Source organism: Phasianus colchicus, chromosome 2, assembly GCF_987193195.1.
Source record: "Phasianus colchicus chromosome 2, bPhaCol1.hap1.1, whole genome shotgun sequence".
NCBI lineage: Eukaryota > Metazoa > Chordata > Aves > Galliformes > Phasianidae > Phasianus > Phasianus colchicus.
The window spans coordinates 79,458,583-79,464,582 of NC_143437.1; the positions used below are offsets into that span (position 1 = coordinate 79,458,583).

General features: G+C 37.3%; 1 protein-coding gene across 1 annotated transcript in view; it reads right to left on the bottom strand.

Annotated features, from left to right (window-relative positions):
- Positions 1-5,498, bottom strand: part of LOC149919133 (uncharacterized) — a 38,410-nt gene extending 32,912 nt beyond the window's left edge. The window contains exon 1 of the mRNA XM_090136143.1: positions 5,325-5,498. The gene's annotated coding sequence lies outside the window, so the exon portion shown is untranslated. The remainder of the gene's footprint in view (positions 1-5,324) is intronic.
- Positions 5,499-6,000: the final 502 nt, after the last annotated feature.

Sequence of the window (6,000 nt, forward strand, 5' to 3'; positions counted from 1 at the left end):
GACCTGTTGAAGCGTGTCCAGAGGAGGGCCACAAAAATGATCCAAGGGATGGAACATCTCTCTTCTACGAGGACAGACTGAGAGTCCTGGGGCTGTCCAGCCTGGAGAAGCGAAGGCTCCAGGGGGGCCATTTTTTTATTTTTCTTAAAGCCTGCTACACATTGACAGTGTTTACTTAAAGTATATAATCACAATAATAATAAAAAAAAATTGCTGATAACTTCAGTGAAATTTTGGGTGCGTTTTGTTCAATTATACACAGAACATTGAAAAAATCTAGAACACCCAAATAATTCTCCTGAAGTTCTGCTCAGTTCAGTGGGATGGATTTGCTAGTGATTTAAGCAATCCAGTTTATGTTCCCTGAGAAATACGTCTGTTACTACTACTTTGGAGAGACAAAAAGATGAAATCAGTACTACTGAGTGACAATTATAAGTTAGTCTCCCAGGAGGAATTTTCTCTTGTAACTTGACCGAATTTCTAAATTGATTAATTACATGCCATTAAATATTCTTACTGCTTACTCTGCTTCCATTACTGAAATATTATTCAGTCAGATACAGATACATTCTTAATATGCAGCCATTTAAAAGAAAAGCTTCAGCATTTGTAGATGTCAAGAAAGGTTCTGTGCAGATGAGTTCTAGCTCAGATTCCTTACATGCTCTGCTGCAATTTGCACAGCAGAGAGGTGGATAAAAAATATACTAAAAATATTGGTAGAGAGAAAGATTGTGTTACTCTTAATATTTTTTAGTATTTAACATCTTTCATCTTTATATAATATTCTATATCCTTTTAAAACATGTTTTCTCTCCTTTGTGATTCTTTATGTAAATTGCAAATTGTTTCAATTTCAACGGTCTTGTATTTCTTCAGTCAGTCAAAAATTGCTTCCACTGTTGCCCTGTGTAACTCTCTTAGAGCATGAGAAGGTTTGAAATGTCTATATCATTCATACAGTTTAGATTCCCTCTAATACACTCCAAATAACAAGCAATTTTCTAATCTTTCTGAGTCTGATTAAGTTATGTATTTGGTTTTGTAAATGATCCTTGATTTACTTGTGGTTAGCATTTATTCTTCATTAGGTATGACAAAATCCCTGATGTTTTCCTAGATTCCAAAAAGAGCTTTCTTGAAAAACCATAGCATGTATCCAGATCAATTCTTCTCAGTGATTTATTGATTACCCAGCACCCCAGGATCCATAGGCTGAATACTTCTACTAGCTGCCTAGCCTCAAGCTCTTGACACTTTGTGAGTGAGAAGCCAGGTCTCAGTAGACGTGGTAAGTAGTCTCTAGACTACTTTAGAGCAGAATCTATGATTTGGACTTTTCCAAAATAGTATTTGGCAAGTGAGGCAAAAGTCTTTGTGTGTTAATTTAATTACAAGGGAATAGTGTTTTACAAATTTTACTTATTACTTCATTACTCTCTCTTTTTTTTTTTATTATGTGAAGCCCTGTTTTAACCTCTGTATTGGCAGATCTTATGTCCAATAGCCAACTAAGAAATTGGATGTGAACACACATATCACTGAAAAATCAATGAGGATTTCCATGAGCATATCACAAAGATTATGCTGAGTTTATATTTCTTAATTTTTCAGAATCAGTTTACTATAAAAAAACAGTTGCTTCTGTCTTTGGCATTGATCAAAGACAGAGGATATCAGATTATACTCCTAAAGTCCTGATCAGTTCTGTCTGTTAAACATCCATAAAGTCTCTCTCTATATTTTTTTACACAAACTGTTTTCCACTTCTTTCCAAGTACAACACAAGAAATTTATCAGGAATTTTGAGAAATGTCAGTCATACTGCAAGTCATATCAGGAAGGGGATATATGGATAGAGGAAGTTGATTTCATTGCCTGCTATGGCTTGGAGCTTATGCTACATCTGCTTTTACGTGTTTCAGATAGTTGAAGTATGTGTGAAACTTGAAGACTGGCAGTTTACAGTAAGATTTTGCAAAACACGGTAAGACTTCAAATGGAATAATTCATCAGGAAAGCTTTCTATGTTTCTGTTTCTTCTTCATAAGGAAAGATCATCTGTTTTATCCTGTCACAATAGATACACAGTCATGAATCTCCTTCCAGTAGTTAACATCCGTGATATCACTTACAATGCCATTATTATTTAATGTTACAATTGTATCATAGTTAAAATGCAAGAGTCAATACATCAGCACTGTAATTAGTCTAGCCTTCATTGCAAGAGATAAAGAAATTCTTCCTATTACTCTATTATTATTTGATATTATTACTTGTGTGCAGATATTTTCATAAAGCTCTCATTTAACACCGCAGTGATCACTGGGTAATTTTCTTTCTATTACTACAGCTTTCAGCTCACTGAAGGCAAAGAGGGAAAGGTCTCTGGTCTGCAGGAGCCCAGTGAAAGGCATTCAGGCAAATTTCCACTTTTTGCAGTGTACTAAAACAGCCGTACAAAAGTTATGGGGTATGGTTTTAATAGAAAAATAAAATATAGTAATACATTGAAAATTGTGTGCTTAGAAAAGGTATCCACAGACAAAAAAAAGTAAGCATGCTGCAGCAAATCCTGTATCTGTGACACCCGTTAGTCTGCATGCTGTTCACCAGCACCTTAGTGAGGTCTGCAGCTCTCCTATAGCACTGAATCAGGAGTGAAGTGCTTCATGGCCACATCACTCCATTTAGAAGTGCAGTGATTATGTTTCTGCCTCTGTAATAAACTCTGACTGAATTACTGATCAGAGAAAGGGCTGCTTGACTCTTGCCAGGAAATCTTTTTCATGGCATTTGCTCTCCACATTGCACCTGAGTGTTTCAATTACTTACTAAGAAAGCTACGCTGGCTTAAAAGAATCTCTCTGCGCTGGAAATATGGCTCCAGTCGGAATGACAAACCTTTCTGTCAGGCTTGTTTGGAGCAAGGCATTACTGCTTTCTCCTGTATAATTAAACTCTTCTCTCTTAAGATCTGGTGCCCCATACTGTCAGGATAACGTAAGAGAAATCAGCAATGTGCCCCACGGAAAGACATTTCTTTAAACAGTCCTATCGTCTCCTGCTGGCATTTATTTTGCCAGCAAAGCATCTTGGAAAAGAAATTCCTGTGTTAAAAGCAAAGGCATTAAACTCTACTGGTCAGCAATCTGATGAAAATACAGTTTTTTTTTCTCTGACTAAATAAAAAAGTTTGCAATATTGCTGCAATTTTTGTGCACAGTGAGCTCAAGTTAGATGCATCTTTATTTTCCTTGCTGTATTTTTAATTTGTTGAAGCTCTGTATTTTCCCTTCCAACGTTTGCCACTGCTTGCTCAGAAAGCTGTCACACTACGTGCTGCAATGAGTGACCAGACATATGGAGCAGCAGGCTGAAAATTTAATACACCCTGGGATTATTCTGTTGTAGTACCTCACTGTAAGTGCAAGTCCTGATTTATTCTGACTGACTGATATCTGAGTTGATAAAGGATGGATAATGCTTTTGAGTAACTACTCCGATAGAGTGATGCGGGGACATAGGGACAAACATGACTGCCCAGAATCTAATGTCCAGTTCTTGAGAGAAAGAAAAGTACAGGAAGAATTTGTAGGGATGCTGTTTAGGACTGAACTTCGTACAGCATTAATTAAAGGTGTGTAAAGGAAAGGTACAGGTCCAGCTATCACAGTTCTTGGAAATTGTGATTAATGGAATAAAATCCAAACATTTGAAAGGGGTGATGATTTGGATGGATCCAACTGAAACAGGTTCATAAATCAGCAACCAAGCAGGTTAATATACTTTGCAAGATATTTCTGTGCTTCTCACACCGGCCTGTCAGCAGCACTTGAGAGAAGGTAAGGGTTGACTAGAAGGCATTCATACCTACTAACCAGTGAAGGAAGCTGCCCATGACATCAGCTCTTCCCAGAAGGCTGAATGAGAACTCTGGGTGAACAAGCTCGTCCCAGGCATTGCTCTTTAATTAAAGGTATGTCTGGCTGTGGACCCACAGGCTGTAGTCCTTGCATCAAAGTAGTAGGTGGCAAAAGGTGAGTGCCTAGCCATTTTCCAAGCTTTTAAAGGTGATTGTTTCACTAGTCAGATAATAGTCTGCAGTCAGAATGAGCAGCATTTTCCTCTGTGAGAGATACACTCTCCGGTGAAAGACAAGCAATGGATGTTCATAAACAGGAAAAGAGAAATGACAATGTAACACAGTGAATACTGTACAGAGAAACAGGAATTCTGAAAGTTTTCAACATTTCTGCATCATTTCACTACATTGCTTTGATTGTATTTCAACTGTCAGTGGTTATCTGATTGCATCACACCATTTGCAGAATATAGGATGCCTCTTGGCACATATGTTAGTCGGTTAGCCAACTTAGTTGGATAAGTGAAACAGACGTTTCTCTGATCCTATAGAATTAATGAACAGACAACCAGACAATTGTGAATGACACATACTTTTAGGAAATGACTTCCTCTCAGTTACTTCCAAGGTGACACTGCAATGTGACAATGGGGAGTACGTCTGTCCAGAGGGAATAGAAGCTCTAGCTTGAAGGAAGGATATCACCAGCAGTTTAGGGGTTTAACTGAGTTAATATCCCATGGTTATTATCAACATGGAGGAGTTCATTGTGATCTCTATAAGATAGCCCTACCCCACCGAGATGGATTTTTAACTGTTTCTTTTGAGCAAAACTTGACTACAGTGACACAGGTATAAAAATATGGTGTCATATGGAAATAGAAGGGAAGGTTTTTTATTTTGAATTAAATATTAAAATGTGATTCCTTGTTTTTGTGTTGTGCCATCCAACAATATCTACTTCATCTCTAATGAGAGAGATTTTTAGAAAGTTTTGCTAATGTTACTGGTAAAAGAGTGTAACAACAATTTTGCAGCATACACCCTGCAAGCAAGAAGAGTCGGTTCTCTTTAAAAATACTGCCACTCTTGAGTATTTTCAGCTTATTATGATGCTTTGTATATTTATTTTTTCTTGTACAAATTGAATTACGTGAAAATGATAATTGACCATGGAAATATTTGAGAAGTAAAATGTCACTAAAAACTGAGCTAGATTGATACTTGTTTAAGATTTTTGGAAAAAAAAATAAAAGTAAAGAAAGAAAAATAAAAACAAAGGAAATCAAGTTTTTAAAATATGGAAAATTCTTTCAAGAAAATCTTTTGTTTGGTAGTTTAGAGTGCGTGGGTAAAAGGATACACAAATGCCTGGAGATGCAGGAGTTAAAAAGAAGAGCCTGAAAGACAATAAGGACAAAAAGGGACCAAAACAGCATGGAATTGAATTTTTCACCTCTTTATGTAGGGTCCTGCTCTCTTCTTTGGTGCATTCACTTTTCTACATGCTTCCCCATCTCCACTGTGTTGTGTCATCTTTCCCAATCTGCATTTCCTGGTGCCAGGTCTTTCTGGACCACTAGCATTTCCTGAAGGGGAAAGAACAGAGGTGTGGGTATGCTGTGTGGCATCATCTCAGCCTCACTGCCAAAGACAAACTGGTGGCAGTCCCTCGTATTCCCCCCTACAATGGCATCTTCCCTGGCATAAGAGATCTTATATACAAGATGGTTCCCAGACTATGAAAGACCGTGTTACTTCTAAACATGATAGACAAGAGGAATTTGTACAAATAGAAAATGCAAAGAAACTGCCATCAGGTAAGCGGAGTAGCTTTCAGTATCAAGAATCTTAGAGCTATTGAGAAACCATTTTTGATCCACCATCATTTTCATCTTTCAGCACATCCAAGAATTTTCTAAACTGGGACCATTGTTCAGTATCTTTTGCTTTTCTTTTACTGATACATATCTCCAGTACTTTACAGAAGTTGAGTTTCCATTCTGTTGCTGAGTTGCAGAATAAGGAAAGAAACACATGCTTTGGGCTGCCTCTTAGTATCTGAAAAACATGAGTGAGCACCAAACTGTTTTACATCGATACCTACCACTTGCAGCGTGCACTTTATTCAC